General features: G+C 40.8%; 1 pseudogene; it reads left to right on the top strand.

Moving 5' to 3' along the window:
• The first annotated feature begins 9,339 nt into the window (after positions 1-9,339).
• LOC125754720 (uncharacterized) lies at positions 9,340-13,928 on the top strand (annotated as a pseudogene).
• The last annotated feature ends 10,168 nt before the right edge of the window (positions 13,929-24,096 follow it).

The following is a 24,096-nucleotide window of genomic DNA, read 5'->3' as shown; positions in this document are numbered from 1 at the left end:
ATGTGCTTTGTCCTCAGCTAGTCCTCTGTTCCTCCATCAGAAACTGCCAGTTTTTAAAGCCCAGGAACTGACACATATTTTTTTGCTTTGGCATATTCTATTGTCTAGGAAAAGTAACATAGTCTACTCAATTTCAATGGAAGGAGAAATAGATGCCATCTCTCCATGATGGGAGTTCCAAAGGATTTAAGACCATTTTTAATTGACCATAGGATCCAAATGTATTTGTTTCCAGTAATCAATTCATCCACTAAAACTTGCTTGAGGTAACTACCAACAAAAGATCATTTTAAAGTTAATTTTCAGGGCAGATATTTATTCCACCATCCAGCACCATGTTTTGAGATAGGCAATTTTCATTAAGAATCCCTTAGTATGTGATGAGTCCTTTATTTCCAGTCTGCCTTTGTACTAGGGAGATAGCTTTTTGCAATCTTAGTTTTATATAAGAATAAGAGTATTATTGTAGATATTCCATCTGGTCAGCCCTGATCTTTATCTCTGGTCCCTCACACCCATAAGGTCATAAAAAAACAAAAGCTCAAGTTCAATCTTTTATTAACGCACTCCAGGCAAAAGTGAGCTTACTTCTCTGAGTTCCTGTTTTTGTTTTTTACTTCCTCTGCATATTCCTTACTTTCTCAACAACTCACTTATGCATTAAATACACACACACACACACACACACACACAGCATTGTTGAGCAAAATCAGAAATTAATTAATGTTAGTGTTACAGAAATGAAAAGGGTAGAGGAAATGAGAGAATAACTTGAAACTCTGCTCCAGGAGTGTGGAATTCAGTGGCAGCTGTCATTGCTTCTTTAATTGCTGCAATATGCCAATTTGTTTTGTTTTGTGTTTGCATTGTTATTGTTAGAGAAAGTGAAATTTCTATAGCTCACTCCAGGAGGACAAGAGATAGAACACATTCACCCCACCTACATAGATAGTGAACCATAAGTGGATCACTACTATCTTGTTGAATGTACAAATAGTATTCTCCCAACAATGTAATACTTTAAGTGAGTAGCATTTCTTAAGTTGTATTTGTTTTCCAATCATCATTACCAGGTACATAAGGAGATTTGAACCTTGAGAAAGATGTGGAGATTTGAACCTTGAGAAAGAGATTAATAGATGAGAATTTATGGCAATTTGAAATGGTGGTGAGTAAGGGACAAGAAGGGCTTGGTAGAGGGCCATGGAATCAGGCTCACAAAATCCCCCAAAATGTGCAAATTAAAGGAAACCAGAGATAAACCAGACCATCCTGTCCTAGGTTTCAGGGATGGGGTCTTGTTATAACAGCTACTTGTGACCAATAAAGAATTACTGGGCCCTAAAAAGGAAGTAAGTTATTGAGCTTGTTTTCACTAGTCCTTATTCAATGGTGATATCAATATATATGCTGAAAAGATTTAGGTTCCCTGGTTGGCTTTCAATAAAAGACCAACCCTACAAGCCCCCAGTGGCAACACTGCCAGGAGCCCTCTCACTCCTGAGAGCTTTCTCTGTATCCTCATGTAATAAACTTCTACCACTTTATTCACTCTCCTTTGTCTGCAAGATTCATTCTTCAACTCTGTGAGACAAGAAACTAGCTCTCCCACTTCAGGTGGTGTTTTGTATTATATTTTGTTGTTGTTGTTTTTCTGTTTTACTTTGGAACATTTTCATGTGTCCTAATTAAAAAAAAACAACATTAAATTGTATTCTTCAAAGACAGTTTTGTTAGCAAGTAACTCTGGGCCTTCTCACCTGCCTGAACCTAGGATAAGACAATATAGTATAGCATTTGCTATGATCTGAATGTTTGTGTCCCTCAAAATTCATAACCCCCCAAGTTGGTGATATAAAAAGTAGAGCCTTTAGAAGTGATTAATGCCATTATAACAGAGGGCCCAGAGAACTCCTTTTCCCCTTTCACCATGTGAAGGCACAATGAGAAGGCACAATCTATTAGTCAGAAAGCAGGCCTTCACTAGGAACTAAACCTGCCAGTGCCTTGATCTTGTACTTCCCAGCTTTTAGATCTATGAGAAAAAATTTCTGATGTTTATAAACTACTCAGTCTCTGATGTTTAGTTATAGAAGGCCAAGCCAACTAAGGAACAAGCTTTCTGATTTTATTTTCCAGCTCTGCCATTTCCTAGATAGATAATTTTTGCCAAGTCACTTAATCCTTCAACCATAGCTACCTTATTGGTAAATGTAGATAAATGAATGTTAAATGAGATAACATATCTTAAGTATAAGTTTAGCCTTGACACTTATTTGCCTAACATTTAAGCACATAAATCTTTGTTGTAGGTATTGCTCCTATAATAAGTATTAATATGAAACGAGCCCCACTACTAAATCAGAGACATTTGTTATATGTACTACTTTATGGTTAGAAGGAAGAAAATCAGTAGCTGTTGTGTATGAAGATGACTATTTGATCTAAGTTGGTTTAAAACCATTGTACCAAAATAGCTATGGCAAATTTCCTATATCTCTCAATAAGGATCCTAATATGTCTTCATCTCACAAAAGGAAATAGTCTATCTCTTATGAATAATGTTTGTGAACAGGAAAACTTTCAATTAAACTGGCCTTTCTCCCAACCATTACTGTATTTCAGCTAAGATTGAAAAACAATGTCCATCACATCAGGGCAAGGCAATAGGAAATAAGGAGAGTCTAATATGTTTAAGATTGTTTGCTTTATTTTTTACATGATTAAGAAAGTGTTGACTAGGCTGGCATTCTTCAATATGTAGTTGCACTTAACTATTTTATTCATTGTTAATGATCACCAATGGCCTCTATAATTTAGATGCAATGGTTAAGCAATCACCTTGCATTTGAACTGGAAAAAGAGAAGAAAGTCATTTAATTGCCAGTAATTTTCCTCATTATACAAAAGCCCTTCCTTACTACTGGGAAACATAATAATAATGGATAGGTAAAACTGATTTTTCTCATTCATTTTCAGCACCCTAACTCATTTTACTTCTTAAAACCCAAACTACAAATCTCAAATGGCCTTATATAGCATATAAGCCATAGGACTAAACAGATTATATTTTCAATATTTTTTAAAGAACAAATAAAAGTGACCTTGGTAAGATTGAGGCTAAGGGAGCTCTTTCACTTTCTCCTATTCCATTTTATCTTTGTGATAATGTGGTCAACCAGAGCAACACAAATCTGTGCAACAATTTAGTCCTCTTCCTTTTGCCTTCCTCTCCCTTTCCAGACTTGTACATTCACCCTCATACATGATCTCCTTACAGGATTCTTGGAAGTGACTTGTAATGATAGATCAGGGTGAGTAATCTTGTCTTTCTGGATGAAATGGAAAGAAAACCAGATGATATGCATTAGTCTTGTTCTGTGGTTTGACTCCCAGCTGTTCCTAAGCAGTTCACAGGGGACTAACGTGCGTTTGATTAGAGAAATCTGGGGTATCAAGAAGGTCACACAATTTCTGGCAATTTCCTTGTGAACTAAACCCAAGTACTTTATTCATGATTGTATCTATTCAAATTGTGGAGAGACAAAGTGAAAGAAAACATAGTCTTAAGAGCTATTTGAAAAACAAATTCTTGGGCTTTGCTCCCAGCCTTATGTCAGCTACCTCTATAGACTGGTTACATGTCTCAGAGGGTATTCCAAGGGTTAATTAGCTTCTTTAAATGTCAAAATGTGCTAAGTAAACATATTACAGATTGAATTCACCAGGGGAAAAAAGAGACATAATTTGGGGTGGGGGAGTGAAAACAATTATAATAGATTATTAAATGTTTTTCATTCTTACTTTGGGACAATAAAAAGAACATATCCTTGAGGAGTATATTTCCTTATATACACTGAAAGAGGGGGAAAAGAAGGTTAAAAAATCATAAGAAGCTAATAGAATACTGTGATCCATAACCAATGAATGACTAGAGGTCAAGGGTGAACCATATAATAATGTAGAGCAAGGCTCATTGGCTAGAAAAAAAGAAAGTTAATCTTTCAAGGAAGGAAATAGGACACCGATCTTAGAAGGCAGAGAGCACTGTGATACAGAAAGCAAGAGACAGGACTGAGTAATGAGATAGACTTGTCCCAGAGGAAATAAGTCAGGAGGAAGTAGAGGTGGGTAGTATTAATGTTGCAGGTAGATAGACACTAAAATACGAAGCCAAGATTGCTGACCCATACATAGGAGCAGAGACATGATATAGTCAAAACTTCAATGACTGAAAATGGGATAGAAAATTTATAGCTGTAAGATAATAAGCTAGTCATGAAGTGCTGTTGATCAGGTTGAAAAAAGTAAAATGTTGAGGAGGTAGATGGCAGGACAACATAATGTCCAAATGCAGTTTCAGTCAAGTATTAGAATATGAAAGAAGAGACAAATGGAGCCATAACAGAAAGCAAGAGGTACTCAAAATTAAATAATACTGGGGGTAAAGGGCAAGACATTTCAGGAAGAAATTTGTAGTATTATAAGAGTGAGTGTGGTTCTTAAACATGCATGCTATCTAGGATTTCAATTAAAAGAGTTAAGAAGCAAGAATAGAAGTATTCATATATATGGTTGTTTCATTGAACCCAATAACTCTTTTCCATAATTACCTTAGATGTCTAGTTTTCATTTGCTCCTGCAGAATGAATGTGTGTACTCCTACTCAGATCACTCTGCTATCATATTAGCCTTTCCTTCAAGAAAATAATAATAGTTTGTATTCCCAATTAAGAGTTTTGAATGTCATCATTCCCCATTATTTCCTTTCAAGGCAGAAATTCCATCCAGCAAGTTTGCTAGTATTGTCACTAGTCCAGACTTTTGGGAAACACACTTTATTGCTATCAATCACTTAAGGTTTAAATTTTTTTACTGGAATGTTATTTTTTGTAAACTCTTTAAAAAAGAGTATTTATTTATTTGAGGGAGTGCATAAGAGAGAACATGAGTGGGGGTGGGAAGGGCAAAAAGAGAAGGAGATAATGACCTGTGTCAAAGGCAGATGCTTAACCAACTGAGCAACCCAGGTGCCTATTTTTACTGGAATTTTAAAATTAAAGTCATGCTATGAGCTTTTCTTTGCTTATCTTTATTTAACATAAACTTGTGCCCTAAATGCTTACAGAGCATTTCTTGAAACCCAGATTACAAAATTTTTAGTGATTTGCCTAGTCACCTCTTCTGAATTGGCTACATAAAAGCCAAAAACCTTACATAATAAAGTTCTCTTCTAAGTGTCAAAATTCCTGAGAGAACAATAATTTGTAGTATCCAGACTGAGATTTCACGTGCAAGATCACTAAGTATCCTACATGGATTTTGAACACAGGCTGTTACTGCTTCATGGCTGCATTTCCAGTTCAGCCTCACTTACTTAATCCTCTGCCTGCCATGCTTTATGTCACCCAAGCTAACTGATCCACAAAAGATGGAGGGGCCTTGATTTGGAATAAAGTTGCCACTTTAAGGGTTATTTAAGGGTTTAATCCTAAATAAAGTCAGTAGCACTAGCCACCCACAAGCTACCCCAACCGGTCACTCAAGACTGGTCCATCTACTTATTGCAACAACTTGCTTGATATGTTTTTTTATTATTATTATTCACAATAATTTCTTCAACATAAAAGTTACTAAGCATTCATTGCAGAAAAAAAACCCAGAAAATCACAAAAAGAAAAATGAAGACAAAGGCCTTAAATGGACATTTATTCAAAGGAGATATACAAATGGCCAATAAGTATATGACCAAATGCTCAAACTCATTGATCAGGGAGATGAAAATCAAAACTATAATGAACGGAGAGAATATGGTGGCAGAGTAGGAGGATCCTAGGCTCATTTCATCCCATGAACACAACTAGATGACTATCATATTATTCTAAATACCCCAGAAATCAACCTGAAGACTAAAAGAAAAAAAAAAAACTCTGCAACTAAAGGAAGAGAAGCCATATCAAAGAAGATAGGAAGTGTTAGCACTAGGGGAGAACTAGATTGTAGGTGCTATGAAGGGGAGGGAGCCATTGGTACAGAGAAAAGGGAAGGGGGAGAACACATAGAGGAATGCAAAATGAGAACATTTACACAAAGCCATTGGCTGAGAAAGGAGGGGGGCTGATTTTCATGAGTTCTTGCAACCAGCAGGGATTATATATTGGAGCTTTAAGGGTCAGCATGTTTGTCTGTGATAGAACCCTGAGAGCACCTCCCTACTACTGGAGAGAAAGCAGGCAAACAATCTAGGGGCAAAGGGAATGGAAATAGTGATCTGAAGAATGCTTGGGACACACAGAAGGGGAGATTTTCATTCTTCTTGGAGCACATCCCTGAGAGGCAGAATTAAAAAGACATTTCTCTAAGGACAAAGTTGCTGGCTGATACCAGTTAACTCCCCCATGCCTCAACATAAAACAAAGAGCCACCTGCAGGAAACAATGTAGTACCAGCACTGACTGCCTAACCTGCTTACACCAAGTCCCACAACTCTGCACTCTGGTGGGACTGTACTTCTCAGTCAAGGTTGCCTCAGTTCCAGTGTGGTAGACAGCTTCCCCAGAAGACCAGCAGAAACCTCTGCCCACAAACATGTTTTCTAGCCAGAGAATTCTTCAGGGCTTCAGTTCTAGTGGAAGTAGTACCATGTCTCATTTAACAAGCAGACTAGAGTACCCCTAGTTAAAACTTACCATATTCTTGTCCAGGACCAAACACTGTCCACTGTAGGCAAGAAGAATCTCTGCAGAGGACTGACCTGAAGGAAAGAGCAGCCAAAATACAACAGCAGAGCACACAGACCACATACCAGAGATACTCCCTGAAGTGTCAGGTCCTGGACACAATATGATCTCTTCTTCATAAAGCCATTACTCTCAGGAGCAGGAAACATAATGGGCTTTTCTAACACAGAGAAGAAGGCAGATACTTAGACAAAATACCAAGATGAGGGAATTCATCCCAAATGAAACAACAAGATAAGATCATGAACAGAGATCTATGTGAAACAAATATAAGTAACATGGCTGATAAAGAATTAAAACAATAATAATAAGATAGTAGCTGGGCTTGAGGAAAAATGGAAGACTTCAGGGAGACCCTTACCAGACAGGTTAAAGAGTTAAAAACATCAGTCATTAATGAAAAATGCAATAACTGAGATTGGAAATGGGCTTTATGCAATGAACACAAGGATGGAAGAAGCAGAGAAATGAATAAGTTATACAGGAGACAAATAATGGAATATAATGCAGCTAAACAAAAGAGAGAAAGAAGAATTATGCAACACAAGAATAGACTTAGGGAACTCAGTGACTCTATGAAATGTAATAACATTCATATTATAGGGATCCTAGAAGGATAGACAGAAAAGACAAATATCAATGATATCAGGAGGATGTTCTTTGAAAAAGTTAATAAGGGGCACCTGAGTGGCTCAGTCAATTAAGCATCTGCCATCAGCTCTTGTCCTGATTTCAGGATCCTGGGATTGAGCTCCTCATTGGGCTCCCTGCTCAGTGGGGAGTTTGCTTCTCCCTTTCCCTCTGCCCCTTCCTCTGTTCATGCTGTCTTTCTCTCACTCAAATAAATAAATAATATCTTTTTAAAAAGTTAATAAAATTGATAACCTCTAGCCAGACCTATTCCAAAAAAAAGAGAGAAAGAACCCAAATAAATAAAATCACAAATGAAGGAGGAGAAAACACCACAGAAATACAAAGAAGTGTATGAGAATATTATGAAAAAGTATATGCCAACAAACTGGACAACCTAGGAGAAATGGATAACTTCCTAGAAACATATAAACTACCAAAACTAAAAAAAGGAAGGTATAGAGAACTTGAATAGACCATTCACTTACAAAGAAATTGAATCAGTAGTCAAAAAAATCCCAATAAACAAAAGCCCAGGGAAAATGGCTTCACAGGCAAATTCCACCAAACATTTAAAGAAGAGTTAGTACCTATTCTTCTCAAACTATTTCAAATAATAGAAATGGAAGGAAAACTTCTAAACTCATTATGTGAGACCAGAATTACCCTAATACCAAAACCAGATAAAGACTACACTAAAAAAAGAAAACTACAGACCAATATCCCTGATTAACACAGATGCAAAAATTCTCAATAAAATACTAGCAAATCAAATTCAACAGTACATAAAAGAATCATTCACCACAATCAAGTGGGATTTATTCCTGGACTACAAGGGTGGTTCAATGTTCACAAGTCAATCGACATGATATATTACATTAATAAAAGAATAAGAACCATATAATCCTTTCAACAGATACAGAAAAACATTTGACAAAGTACAACATCCATTCATGATAAAAAAAAAAAAACCCTCAACAAAGTAGGTGTAGAGGGAACATACCTCAACATAATAAAGGGCTTATAGGAAAAACCCAGAGTAAATATCATCCTCCATGGGGCAAAAACAGAGATTTTCCTCTATGGTCAGGAACAAGTCAGGGATGTCCACTCTCACCACTGTTATGTAATGTAGTAATGGAAGTCCTCACCACAGCAATCAGACAGCACAAAGAAATAAAATGCATCTAGTTTGGCAAGAAAGAAGTAAAACTTTCACTATTTGCAGAGGACATGATACTGTATACAGAAAATCCAAAAGACTCAACCAAGAAACTGCTAGAACTGATACACAATTTCAGTAAAATTCCAGGAGACAAAATCAACACGGAAATCTGTTGCATTTCTATACACCTATAATGAAGCAGCAGAAAGAAATCAAGGTATCAATTACATTTACAATGGCACCCAAAACAATACGGTGCCCAGGAATAAACCTAACCAAAGAGGTAAAAGACCTAAACTCTGTAAACTATAAAACACTGAAGAAAGAAATTCAAGATGGCACATAGAAATGTAAAGATATTCCATGCTCATGGATTGGAAGAGCAAATATTTTTAAAATGTTTATACTACCCAAAGCAATCTACCCATTTTATGCAATCCCTATCAAATACCACCAACATTTTCCACAGAGCTAGAACAAGCAATCCTAAAATTGGTGTAGAACTACAAAAGACGGTCCAAGTCCCTGCTCTGCTGTGGTCCAAGTCCCTGCTCTGCTGTGCCGGGTACACTTGGACCCAAGCTGGAGCTTGTAAATAAACCCTCGTGTGTTTGCATTGGTGTCAGCTCCTTGGTGGTTTCTCGGATTCGTGATCTTGGGCACAACATTTGGGGGCTCGTCCGGGATCCGAGAGACCCCCAGGACCCTATCCGGAGGGTTTCACACATGGTTAAGGCCGTGATCTTCAGGGACAAACCCGATGGCCACCCTGACCAGGTGCCCAACATCCTGGCCTGGCAGGACATGACCGAAAATTCCCCTCCTTGGCTAAAACCCTTTTTACCCCCCAAAGTGCACAACTCGGCTGAAGGTAAGGAGAGACTCCGGGTCCACCGCCAGACTCTAATGGCAGGTCTCAAGCCGACCAATCTGGCCAAGGTCTATGATGTGAGACAGGGTAAGGATGAGAGTCCAGCAGCCTTCTTAGAGTCATAGAGGCTTTTAGGCAGTACACCCCTATGAACCCAGAAGCCCCGGAAACAAAGGCTGCAATTATCATGGCTTTTGTTAACCAGGCCGCTCCAGACATTAAAAAGAAATTGCAAAGAGTAGAGAGACTGGGAGAGAAGAGCTTGCAGGACTTAGTGATAGTGGCAGAACAAGTCTATAATAATAGAGAAAGTCCAGAAGAACAACAAACCAAACTAAGTGACCGGCAGACCTGAAACCTGGCCAAGATCCTGCTGGCCACAACCTGGGATGACCCACAGGAAAGACGGAGGCACCTCAAGAAGCTGGCTTCAGGGACAGGTAAGGAGGATGGCCCTGGTCCCCATCGGGAGCGCCCTAAGCTGAACAAAAACCAATGTGCTTATTGCAAAGAAGAGGGCCACTGGGTAAAAAGCTGCCCTAACAAAAGATCTAAGGCCCCTGCCAAGATCTTGAAAATGGAGGACCTGGCCGATTAGGCGATTAGGGGAGTCGGGGTTCGGCACCCCTCCCAGAGCCCAGGGTAACTCTTAAAGTGGAGGGGCAACCTGTTGAATTCCTAGTGGACACTGGGGCACAACATTCAGTTTTATGACAACCCCAAGGGAAATTGGCAAACAAAACTTCATGGGTGCAAGAGGCCATGGGCACCAAACAATACTCATGGACTACCCGAAGAACTGTGGATTTCGGCAGGGGCTGGGTATCCCACTCCTTCATGGTCATCCCTGAGTGTCCCTACCCGTTGTTAGGTCTGGATTTGCTCACCAAGATGGGGGCACAAATTTGCTTCCACCCCGAAGGGGCAAAAGTCCTAAACAAGAAGGGGCACCCGATTCAGGTGCTTGTCCTGAGTTTAGAAGACGAATATCATCTCCACCAAATGCCCTCAGCCTCAATGACTGACATTGACTGTTGGCTGCGGGAATTTTCCCAAGCGTGGGCAGAAACTGGGGGAATCGGGCTGGCCCAGCATCGACCAGCCATATACATAGAACTGAAGCCGGGGACAGACCCTGTCAGGGTCCGCCAATACCCCATGCCTCTAGTAGCACGAAAGGGAATCACACCCCACATACGGCGACTACTGGACTCGGGCATATTAAGGCCCTGCCAATCGGCCTGGAACACTCCCTTGCTGCTGGTTCAGAAACCTCACTCTACGATTACAGGCCAGTCCAGGACTTGAGGGAAGTCAACCGGTGAGTAGAGGATATGCACCCTACGGTCCCAAACCCATACACCCTCCTCGCCACCCTGCCTCCAGACAAAACTTGGTATACAGTGTTAGATTTAAAAGATGCCTTTTTCAGCCTGCCTTTAGCACCCAGGAGCCAAGACCTCTTCGCCTTTGAATGGACGGACCCTGAGAAAGGCATCAATGGCCAGCTCACCTGGACTCGACTACCACAAGGATTCAAAAATTCATCGACCATCTTCGAAGAGGCCTTACACGAAGACTTGGGTGAGTTCTGCTCCGAGCACCCTCATTTGACTTTATTACAATATGTAGATGATATCCTGTTGGTGGCAGAGGACCAGGACACGTGCCTGCAAGGCACCAGGGACTTGCTCCAGACCATAGCAGTCCTAGGATACCGGGCCTCAGCTAAAAGAGCCCAGATCTGCAGAGCAGAGGTGAGCTACCTTGGGTACAAACTAAAGGATGGACAAAGATGGTTGACAGATGCAAGGAAGGAAACTGTCTTAAGAATCCCACAGCCGCAAACTGTCCACCAGGTACGTGAATTCCTGGGGTCAGCAGGGTTCTGTCGCTTATGGATTCCGGGTTTTGCTGAGATGGCCAGACCCCTCTATGAGGCCACCAGGCACCAGCAAAAGTTTGAATGGACAGAGGCCATGAACAGAGCCTTTAATGACCTTAAATGAGCCTTTACTGTCTGCCCCGGCTCTTGGGTTGCCCGATCTAGCCAAGCCCTTCTACCTGTATGTGGACGAGAAAGACGGGGTTGCAAAAGGGGTCCTTGTCCAGTACTTAGGTCCCTGGAAGAGACCCATAGCCTATCTCCCCAAAAAGCTGGACACGGTGGCTGCTGGATGGCCCCCATGCTTAAAAATTATTGCTGCGGTGGCCACTATGGTCAAGGATGCAGACAAACTGGCCATGGGTCAAGAACTGCACGTTACCACCCCACATGCTATTGAAGGGGTACTCAAACAGCCCCGAGACCGCTGGATCAGCAATGCCCGTCTGACCCATTATCAGAGCCTACTGCTGAACCCTACCAGAATTTTATTTAAGCCACCAACAACCCTGAATCTGGCAACGCTACTCCCTAACCCAGACTGGGACCCCCCCCCTGCATGCCTGTCAAGAAATTTTGGCACAGGTGCACGGAATCAGAGCTGATCTCCAGGACCAGCCACTGCCGAATGCGGACATCACCTGGTACACCGACGGCAGCAGTTTTGTCCGAAAAGGAGTCAGATGCGGGGGGGGGGGGGGGGGCAGCCGTAACCACGGAGACGGCAGCCGTCTGGGCGGGGCCACTGGCAGCCCAAACATCTGCTCAGGGCAGAACTGACCACACTGGCCAAGGAGCTGACCATGGGGGAAGGTAAACGCATAAACATCTACGCCGACAGCAGGTCTGCCCTCGCCACCGCTCACATCCACGGAGCCCTTTACAGGGAGGGAGGGAGGGCTCCTGACAGCAGAGGGAAGGACTGTTCAAAACCAAACGGAGATTCTTGAACTCCTGAGGGCCCTCTGGCTGCCCAAGGCCCTGGCCGTCATCCACTGTCCGGGGCACCAAAAGGCAGACACACCAGTAGCGGGGGAAACCGGCGAGCCCATTTAAAAGCAAAGGAGGCGGCCCTTTTGGCGACCCAGGTCTTAGCAACCACGCTACCCGATCCGGGGGCACCGACCCTGCCGGACACCCCCGACTATACTGATGCTGATTTACACTGTATCAAATGCTTGCCTGTGACCCAGCGCTTGCGTGGCTGGTGGAGGGCCACAGACTCCAGCATCATCCTGATAGAGGAACTGGGACGGCGAGGCCTATCCCAAATGCATCGGAGTCCTCACATGGGGACAAGGAAGATGGAAGACCTCATACGACATGCAAAGATCACTATTAAAGACTCTCTAGCAAAGATCGAGCAGATTGTGGCAAGCTGCCACGCATGCCAGTTAACTAATGCCACCGCCCATGGATCTAACCCGGGCACCCGCTTCGGGGGGACCACCCAGGAGCCTACTGGGAAGTGGACTTCACTGAGGTAAAACCTGGAAAATACGGATACAGGTATTTACTAGTATTTGTAGATACTTTTTCAGGATGGACAGAGGCATTTCCCACCAAACATGAAACGGCACAGACCGTGACCAAGAAACTGCTGGAAGACATCTTACCGAGGTATGGTTTTCCTGTTAAAATTGGGTCAGACAAAGGCCCAGGATCCGTCTCTAAGGTAACATAGGGAGTGGCACTAGTACTTGGGGCAGATTGGAAATTACATTGTGCATATAGGCCCCAGAGCTCAGGACAGGTAGAGAGGATGAACAGAACATTAAAGGAGACCTTAACTAAATTAACCCTGGAGACTGCCGGGAATGGGTGACTCCTCCCCTTCGCCCTATATAGGGTGAGGAACTCCCCATATAAGATGGGATCATGTTCGGTCTTCCTCCACCTATTACCCCAATTTAAAACCTGAGGTGCTTGCTGAATTTGATGATCACCAACTTCTTTTCTCCCTCCAAATGTTACAACGAACCCATGAGCAGGTGTGGCCTAAGCTGAGGGCTCTCTATGAGACTGGGCCACCCCCAGAACCCCATCGACATGGGCCCGGTGACTGGGTGTACGTGTGGAGATACCAACACCGGACACTTCAACCTCGCTGGAAGGGACCTTACATCGTGATCCTGACCACTCCCATCGCTCTCAAGGTCGACAGGATTACTCCCTGGGTCCACTACACCCAAGTCCAGCCCGCTGACCCACTCGCCGTTCTCAAGGACTTTGTTCCAGAATGGAAAAGCCAACCAGACAAAGACAATCCCCTAAAGCTAAGACTGCGCAGTTTTCACTTATTTCCCACCTCCAAGACTCCCTAGTCTGAGGTTGTCTTTCAAAATAGAAGGAGATTAGAATTAGTCTTCTTACAGCAAAGGATGAGGGGGAAGGGTTATGTGCTGCCTTAAACGTAGGATGTTGCTTCTTCGCTGGAATGTAAATGGGAGCGAGAATAGCAACAAGGTTGGTTAGAATCCTGGTTTAATCATTCCCCCTGGCTCACTCTGAGAGCAGCCTGGACCCATGATTGGGTTCTTCCTTAGGTTCCTCTGAGAGGGGGAAATGTGGAGGCCGAGAAAATTAAGGCCATTCCACTTTAAGTTCAGCGTTAGCACAAGTACAGCCATCCCAGGCCCCTGTGAATAAGAGCTGAACTTTACCTTCAGTTAAAGGAAGAAAACAGCTTACAGCTTAATGTCCTAGAAAGCCCCATTTAGAATAAAAACAGAGCCCAAGCCAGTGGCAGGAAGCCCCTATTAGAATAAGAACAAAGCTCAATGCCCTTGAAGGCCCCATATCAAAATGTAAACAGAACTTGAGGAATTGCTCCACCCCTTCTGGAGGTCCCCTAGACCAGCCTACAAAAAACTAAGCTGAAACCCACCTCGGGGTCCAAGTCCCTGCTCTGCTGTGCCGGGTACACTTGGACCCAAGCTGGAGCTTGTAAATAAACCCTCGTGTGTTTGCAAAAAAAAAAAAAAAAAAAAAAAGAACTACAAAAGACCCCAAATAACCAAAGCCATCTTGAAAAAGAAAAGTAGAACTGGAGGCATCACAATTTCCGACTTCAAGTTATACCACAATCTGTAGTGATCAAAACAGTACGGGGGCACCTGAGTGGCTTAGCAGTGGAGTGTCTGCCTTTGGCTCATGGCATGATTCCTGGGTCCTGGGATCAAGTCCTACAATAGGCTCCCCACGGGGAGCCTGCTTCTCCCTCTGCCTGTGTCCCTGTCTCTCTCTGTGTGTCTCTCATGAATAGATAAACAGTATGATACTGATACAAAAACAGACACATAGATCAAAATAACAGAATAGAAAGATAGGAAATAAACCCAGAATTATATGGTCAACTAATCTTGACAAAGAAGGAAAGAATATCCAACAGGAAAAAGACAATCTCTTCAACAAATGTTGTTTGGAATACCGGAGAACAACATACAAAAGTATGAAAGCTAGACAATTTTCTTACACCATACACAAAACTAAGTTCAAAATTCAATAAAAAACTAAATGTGAGACCTGAAACCATAATGATCCTAGAGGAGAACACAGACAGTAATTTCACTGATATCAGCTGTAGCAACTTCTTTCTAGATATGTCTCCAGAGGCAAGGGAAACAAAAGCAAAAATATATTATTATGACTTCATCAAAATAAAAAGCTTCCACACAATGAAGGAAATGATCAATAAAACTAAAAGGCAACCTATGCAATGAGAGAAGATATTTGCAAATGACATATTTGGTAAAGGGTTAGTATCTAAAACATAGAAAGAACTTGTAAAACTCAAAACCCCAAAAACAAAGAATTCAATTAAAAATGGTAAGATGTGAATAGACATTTTTTTCTATACAATTCATACAGATGGTCATAGACACATGAAAAGATGCTAAACATCACTGATCATCAGGGCATACAAATCGAAACTACAGTGAGATACCACTTCACATGAGTCAGATGGCTAAAATTAACAACACAAGAAACAACAGGTGTTGTTGAGGATGTGAAGGAAGGAGAACCCTCTTACACTGTTGGTGGGAATGCAAACTGGTGCAGCCACTGTGGAAAACAGTACGGAGATTCCTTGAAGAGTTAAAAATAGTTCTACTCTATGATCCTGTTATTGTACTATTAGATATTTACCCAAAAAATACAAAACACTAATTTGAAGGAATACATGCACCTCGATGTTTATAGCTGCATTATCAATAATAGCTAAATTATGGAAAGAGTCCAAATGTCCATTGACTGATGGATGGATAAAGAAGTGGTATATATGTATGTATGTATGTATATATATATATATATATATATATATACACACATACACACACACAACAGAATATTACTCAGCCATAAAAATGAATGACATCTTGCCATTTGAAATGACTTGGGTAGAGCTGGAGATTTTGATGCTAAGTGAAAAAAGTCAGTCAGAGAAAGAAAAAGACCATAAAATGTCACTCATGTGGAATTTAAGAACAATACAAATGATCATAGAAGAAAAAGGAGAGAGGCAAACCAAGAAACAGACTCTTAATTATAGAGAACTGATGGTTACCAGACGGTAGGTGGCTGGATGGATTAAATAGGTAATAGGGATTAAGGAGGGTAGTTGTTGCGATGAGCATCTGCTGTTGTATGTAAGTATTGAATCACTAAATTGTACACTTGAAACTAATATTACGCTGTATGTTAATAACTGAAATTTAAATAAGAACTTAAAACATTGTATGAGATATCATGTCATACTCATTAGGAGAGCCACTATAAAAAAAAACCAGGATATAATATTTATTGGTGAGCATATGGAAAAATTGGAACCTTTATGCACTGTTGTTGAGGCTGTAAAATGGTGTAGTGTTATATGAAGTTTATTCAAAAAATTAAAAATTAGATTACCATATGATCCTACAATATCATTTCTTGGTATATATCCAAGAGGAATTGAAAGCAAGTTCTTTTTTTTTTTTTATGATAGGCACACAGTGAGAGAGAGAGAGGCAGAGACACAGGCAGACGGAGAAGCAGGCTCCATGCACCGGGAGCCTGACGTGGGATTCGATCCCGGATCTCCAGGATCACGCCCTGGGCCAAAGGCAGGCGCTAAACCGCTGTGCCACCCAGGGATCCCTGAAAGCAAGTTCTCAAGGAGATATTTGCATACTCATGTTCATTGCAGCATTATTCACAAGAGGCTGAAGCAACAGAATGTTCTTCAGTGTGTGAATGAATAAAGAAAATGTGGCATATACATACAATAGAATATTATTCAGCTTTAATAGTGATATGGATGCAACATGGATGAAATTTAAGGATGTGATACTAAATGTAATTACCCAGTAACAAAAACACAATACTGTATGAGTTCAGGTATATAAAATAACTAAAGTAGTCAAACTCACAGAAAAAGAAAATAAAATGGTGGCCACCAAAGACTGGGTGGAGGGGGAAATGTGGTATTGTTCCATGGGTATAGAGGTTTAGTTTTGCAAGATGAAAAAGTTCTATAGACCTATTGCACAACAATGGGAATATAGTAGACACTACTGTTGGTGAGAATTTTGCATCCATGTTCATCAGGGATATTGGTCTATAATTCTCCTTTTTGGTGGGGTCTTTGTCTGGTTTTGGAATTAAGGTGATGCTGGCCTCATAGAAAGAGTTTGGAAGTATTCCATCTCTTTGTATCTTTCCGAACAGCTTTAGTAGAATAGGTATGGTTTCTTCTTTAAACGTTTGATAGAATTCCCCTGGGAAGCCATCTGGCCCAGGACTTTTGTGTCTTGGGAGGTTTTTGATGACTGCTTCAATTTCCTCCCTGGTTATGGGCCTGTTCAGGTTTTCTATTTCTTCCTGTTACAATTTTGGTAGTTTGTGGTTTTCCAGAAATGTGTCCTTTTTTTCTAGATTGCCTAATTAATTGGCATATAGCTGCTCATAATATGTTTTTGAAATCATTCGTATTTCCTTGGTGTTGGTGGTGATCCTTTCTCATTCATGATTTTATTCATTTGAGTCTTTTCTCTCTTTTTAATAAGGCTGGCTAATGGTTTATCTATCTTATTCATTCTTTCAAAGAACCAACTCCTGGTTTTGTTAATCTGTTCCACAGTTCCTCTGGTCTCTATTTCATTGAGTTCTGCTCGAATCTTTATTAACTCTCTTCTTCTGCTGGGTGTAGGATCTATTTGCTGTTGTTTCTCCAGCTCCTTTGGGTGCAAGGTTTGCTTTTGTATTTGAGTTCTTTCCAGTTTTTGGATGGATGCTTGTATTGCGATGTATTTCCCCCTCAGGATTGCTTTTGCTCCATCCCAAAGATTTTGAATGGTTGTATCTTCTTTCTCATTATTTTCCATGAATCTTTTTAATTCTTCCCTAATTTCCTGGTTGACCCTTTCATGTTTTAGCAGGATGGTCCTTAACCTCCACGTGCTTGAAATCCTTCCAAACTTGTTGTGATTTAGTTCTAATTTCAAAGCATTATGGTCTGAAAATATGCAGGGGACGATCCCAATGTTTTGGTATCGGTTCAGACCTGATTTGTGACCCAGTATGTGGTCTATTCTGGAGAAAGTTCCATGTGCACTTGAGAAGAATATGTATTCAGTTGAGTTTGGATGTAAAGGTCTATAGATATCTGTGTAATCCATCTGGTCCAGTGTATCATTTAAAGCTCTTGTTTCTTTGGAGATGTTGTGCTTAGAAGATCTGTCGATTGTAGAAAGTGCTACATTCAAGTCACCAAGTATAAGTGTATTATTATCTAAGTATGTCTTAACTTTGGTTATTAATTGATATACGTGGCAGCTCCCACATTCGGGGCATAAATATTGATGATTGTTAGGTCTTCCTGTTGGATAGATCCTTTAAGTATGATATAGTGTCCCTCTTCATCTCTTGCTACAGTCTTTGAGATAAACTTTAGTTTATCTGATATAATGATGGATACCCCTGCTTTCTTTTGGGGACCATTGGAATGGTTAATGGTTCTCCAACCTTTCATTATCAGGTGGTAGGTGTCCTTAGGTCTAAAATGAGTCTCTTGTAGACAGCAAATAGATAGGTCTTGCTTTTTTATCCAGTCTGAAACCCTGCACCTTTTGATGGGGCCTTCAAATCCCCATTCATGTTCAGAGTTACTGTTGAAAGATATGAATTTAGTGTCATCATGATACCTATTCAGTCCCTGTTTTTGTGGATTGTTTCCTTGGATTTCCTCTATTACAGAATCCCCCCTTAGTATTTCTTGCAGAGCTGGCTTCGTGGTCACATATTCTTTCAGTTTCTGCCTATCTTGGAAGCTCTTTATCTCTCCTTCTATTCTGAATGAGAGCCTTGCTGGACAAAGTATTCTTAGCTGCAGGTTCTTCTTATTTAGGACCCTGAATATATCCTGCCATCCCTTTCTGGTCTGCCAGGTCTCTGTGGAGAGGTCTGCTGTTAATCTAATATTTCTCCCTATAAATGTTAGATATTTCTTGACTCTTGCTGCTTTAAGGATCTTCTCTTTATCTTTGGAATTTGCAAGTTTCACTATTAAATGTTGAGGTTTGAGCGGTTTTTATTGATTTTAAGGGGGTGGGGGTGGAATCTCTCTATCTCCTGGATCTGAATGCCTGTTTCCCTCCCCAAATTAGGGAAGTTCTCAGGTATCATTCGTTCAAATACAGTTTCTGGACCTCTGTCCCTTTCGGCGCCCTCAGGAACCCAATTAAACGTAGATTTTTCCTTCTGAGGCTTTCTTTTTTTTCCCTGAACCTATACTCATGATCTTTTAATTGTTTTTCTCTTTTTCCTCAGTTTACCTCCTTGCCATGAACTTTTCTTCTATGTCATTCACTGTTCTTCTACCTTGTTAACCCTCGTCATTAGGACCTCTAGTTTGGATTGCATCTCATTTAATAGATGTTTAATTTAGGCCTGATTAGATCTAAATTCTGAAGTCACAAAGTTTCTTGAATCCTTTTTGCTTTTTTCTAGAGCTACCAGTAGCTTTATAATAGTGCCTCTGAATTGGCTTTCTGACATTGAATTGTAATCCAAATTTTGTAACTCTGTGGAAGAGAGGACTGTTTTTGATTCTTTCTTTTGAGGTGAGGTTTTCCTTCTAGTCATTTTGCTCAGTGCAGAGTGGCCAAAAACAAGTTGTACTGGGAAAAGGAGAAAAGAGACAAGAGAAAAAAGAAAAGAAAAGTGGAAGAAAAAAAAGAAAAGAAAAAAAAGGGTGGGGGAAGCCAAGGAAACAAAAAACAAGTGGGAGTATTGTCTGATTCTATATACTGTAAATCCCTCCTCTTCCCCTTGAACTTTCCAGTGCTGCTTGGTCAATAACTTGCTTTTCCCCAGTCCTTCTAGCTGGTCTTCTGGGAGAGGGACCTGCTGTGCTGATTCTCAGGTGTGAGCACCTGATCTGCACAGCTAGCCCCCACCCCCACCCCTTTGGCTGCAGGAGCATCCTTTCTGTGTTGGGCCCTCCCGGCCCCTGCCTGTTCCGGAAGGAGCACTGGATCCTGGGCTGTGTCCCCAGGCACCCTGGGCTCCGGGGCCTGTGCTGCTGGAGTCCCACTGCTGGGGCCACGCAGCTCCCTCCCGGACCCGCCCCGAGCAGCTCCTGGTCCCAACCGGGCACCCACTGCAGCCATTTAGGGAGCTCAGCTGTGGGGTATGGCTTGCTTTCCCCCCGGGGCGCAGGTCCTCTGTTATTGCCCCTGGGAGCCTGAGAGCATCCCCGCCCCTCCTGGGATCCTGCTCCAACTCCCTGTGAGAGCCTTTCCATCGGGGAAGATTGGTGTAGCTCCTGCTTCTCTTGGACGGGGCTTTCCGGTCTGGGGGCACTCACCGTGGCCTTAGCCCGGCTCCTCGTGGGGCCCCTCCCCCTTGGATGCTTTTTATTGCTTTATTTTTTTTTCGTCTTCCTACCTTGATAGAAGCGTGAACTCTTCTGAGTGTAGCATTCCAGCTGTTCTCTCTTTAAATCTCAGGCCGAATTCGTAGGTTTTTCAGGATGATTTGAAATTTATCTAGGTAAGTTGGTGGGGACAGGTGACTTGGGGATCCTACTCTTCTGCCATCTTGCCGCCTCCCTCTCTACCATTTTTCTTGATCTTTGAGTTGTGCATCAAATCTGGGCTCCTTATTCCACACTTGTGTAATTTGCCTGTGAGGTTCACAACAGTTTTCCAAGATCTGTGATAATGATTTCAAATTCACCAATGTAACCATGCTTCATCATCACGGTTAGAAACTAGATGATGACTTTGGAGCAAAGCCTCATAAGAATCTGGCATTTGCCTCTCTTTCAGCATTGTTAGTGCTCTTGAGAGCATCTGCCAGGACTTTCATGTACACCATTGTGGCACCACAGAAAGATGGCAGAAAAGCTAGTTTTCATTATCATAATATTGAAAATAGCACTGAAATGAGCGCTTGGTGGATGTGTTTTGTGTACAACCATGATTATTTTCTTAGGCTAAATTCTTAGACATTGGATATATGGATGAAAGTTATGTAGGTTACTCAGATGTACTAAAAGCATTAACTAAATCCTTTTTAAAATATAAGAAGTGGATTTTCTTTTCACATTTGGTCACTTTAAAAAAAATCTAGATTTTTTAACTGTAAAAATCATTTGATTAACTACTGTGGATGAGAAGACCAGTAAAGAAATCTATAGGCAATGATAATGGATATTAGTGGGTAAATTCTTATTACAGATGAGAGACACATAAATGCAACCCAAATAGACAAAAACTTATTGCTATTATTTTGATGTCTGCCTAGTCTATACAATGAAGAAGATTTTTTAGTGCCTGTAGTGAAATGCAGCACACATTTGCATGAGAAACCAAGCATTAAAATGCAGCATAGTTTACAAAAGAATAAAAATGTATCTGTTTTTAATCATCCACTTATTATAATTTATATTCTACTTAATTAAAAATAAGTCTGATGAGTTCTGGTGTTGGAAGAGTGGATTGTATCAACTAAATCTCCCATAGATAACAATTATAGACTCTGCCAAAATATAAAAACAACTGCTATTTGAAGGAACTGGAGAGAAAACAAAATCTATAAAAATCATAGAGTTCTTTTACCTTTGAAAGGAAATCATACTGCTTGAGGGACACCTTCATAAATCACTTCCCTTAAGACCAATCCATAGCCAGAGCATCATTAGGATAAAAAGGAGCTTATAAGGAGATTTGCAAGCTCCCCCCATCTATGGCTCCCCTCTTTCCAGGATTTTCTGCTTCAAATTAAATTACTATAACACCCACAAAATCCACCCTCTAATGCAAAAGACAACAATGTTTTTGTACAAATGGCCAGATAGTAAATATGTAAGGCTTTGTAGGCCATATACAATCTCTGATGCATATTCTTCTTTGTTTTCCTTTTTGTTTTTGTTTTTTTAACAAACTTTTATAAATATGAAAACCATTTTTATTTCCCATTCTTAGCTTGAGGGCCCTTAAAAAAGACCAGATTCAGATGAAGAACAAGAGTTTGCCTATGTTTGATCTAACACTTCAAGCACATAAGACTGTATCATATAACACACATGTATTTGGATTCCCAGAAGAAGAAAGGAGAAAAAATGAAGCAAAAAACACTTGAAGATATAAGCCTGAAGATTTTCCAAATTTGGTGAAAATCATAAATGTACATTGATCTAAGAAGCTCACTGACCCTAAGAAGTATAAATACACTAAACAAAAACTGAGGCACCTCATAATCAAATTTCCCAAAACAAAGATATGTACAACATCTTGAAAATAACCTTTTATATAATATTAACTCTAAGTGAACTGAAATGTTAAGGATGCATATCATAATCCATACAGCAAACACTAAAAACTAATATAAAAGGCAAAGTTAAAAAGCCATAAGAGAAATTTAAATGGAAAACTTAAAAAAAAATTACCTGATAATGGATACCCAGGACTCCAAGATAGCTTAATCCATATAATTGAAGGAGAAGAACTGCAAAGCTGGTTATTGATGTAGGATTTCACCCCTAAAGTCATTACTGGAGTGTTTCAAAGAGATTACTACAAGTATTACAACAAGTATGCCATTGTAAAGAAAGGGGGATCACTGGGTTTTCTACGGTATTAGCAGTTTATGTGCTTTTCAACTGCTGTCATTGTTACGAGGAACTCAAACATGAGCTGCTACACAAGTACCACTGAAGAGGGCCCAGTGTGGAGACACATTCTGGATTCCTGACCATGACCTTTGCCTGACACCCTTGAATCCTTTCATATCCTAATTGAGAACTACATTCAATAAAAGATTATTGGCACTTGAATAAAAATAATTAATTAACCTAAGAGAAGATAAGAAAGGAGGAACAGAACAACGAAAATCAAATGAGGCCAATAGAAAAAAATTGAAAAACAAAATAATAGATTTAAACCCATACATATCAATAAATTATTTTACATGTAAGTAGACTAATCTCTCCAACTAAAAGACAAAGATTTACAAACTGCTGCCTTCATTGTATGCTACAATAGGCATTGTGTCTCAATATAATGACACAGGTTGAAAATAAGGGTACAAAAAGTTATATAGTACAAAAATAAGTGTAAGAAGGTTTGTGTGTCTATGAAATTTAAGACTAAAGAGACTTCAAGACAAGGGTTATTACCTGAGATAAATAGGGAAATTTCAGACTATTTTTATAGGTTAATACAGGAAGAAAACATGACAATCAAATCTGTAGCTAATAATATTGCTCTATTGGAACCTGACAAAACTAGATTTTAGGTAAAGGAAGATGGAGGAGTAAAAGAATCCTGAGTTCACCTAGTCCCATGGACATACCAAGATAACAACCATATCAGTGCCACCAACTCTGAAAATGACCTGAGGACTGGCAGAACAGACTTTCCACAGTTAATTGTAGAGAGGAGGCCACATTAAAAAGTGTAGGTAGGACAGAGATGGGATCAGGAACCAAACTCCCAGTGAGACTAACCACAAAGGAACATTACAAGCACAGAGAAACAAGAGGATCAGACCACATACCATGAACCCAAATTATGGAGGACTTGCACTAGGAAAAAGAGCCCATACATATAGAGCTGAAGGGTAATAGGAAACTGAGTTCCTACTCTTAAAGAGCCAGCATAACAAATAACCCAGTGGTGGCACAGCATAGAAGTAGCAGTTTTTAAAGAGCCTGGGGTATACATGAAGCAGATTTATTTATTAATCTTAGAATATGTGTTGGAGGAACAGGGATATTTAGGAGATTTCTCCAAAAACAAAAGAGCTAATGGATGCCATTTCTCCCCACCCACAGCCTAATTAGCAGGACACTTGCAAAAACCATTGCAAATGCTTTCTGCCTATCTTTTTGGGACCACACAGACTACCCACACCTTTTTCTGTAGATCTATCCTATCCAACCCATTTCACTCTGCAGGCTTCCCTCCAAAGTGGCTCCTGACTCTACACATCCTGCAAGAAGCCTTGGCAGGAATTGACACCACTCCAAAGTGAATCCTACCCTGGGTAAAGGGGAAGATAACCATACATAATAGTGCACCCAAAGTCCCAGAAGCCAAACCTTATGCCTAGTAGCACAGAGAGAGCCCCTACCAATCACTGCAACTGCAGCCCTGGCAGAGGAACTAGGGGCAGGCACCTGGTCTGACTGCCAGTGTCATGCACCAATGAAATCCTCTCAGGGACAAAACAGGGAGAGTACCCTGCAGGTCTGTGGGACTACATCCCTGACATATGGGCTGAGGACAGGCATCTGGTCTGACCACTGACACTGGCCAAA

Source organism: Canis lupus, chromosome X (assembly GCF_003254725.2).
Source record: "Canis lupus dingo isolate Sandy chromosome X, ASM325472v2, whole genome shotgun sequence".
In the NCBI taxonomy this organism is placed as follows: Eukaryota; Metazoa; Chordata; class Mammalia; order Carnivora; family Canidae; genus Canis; species Canis lupus.
Note: the sequence above shows the minus strand (reverse complement) of the source record. Positions and strands in the feature narration are given on the sequence as shown.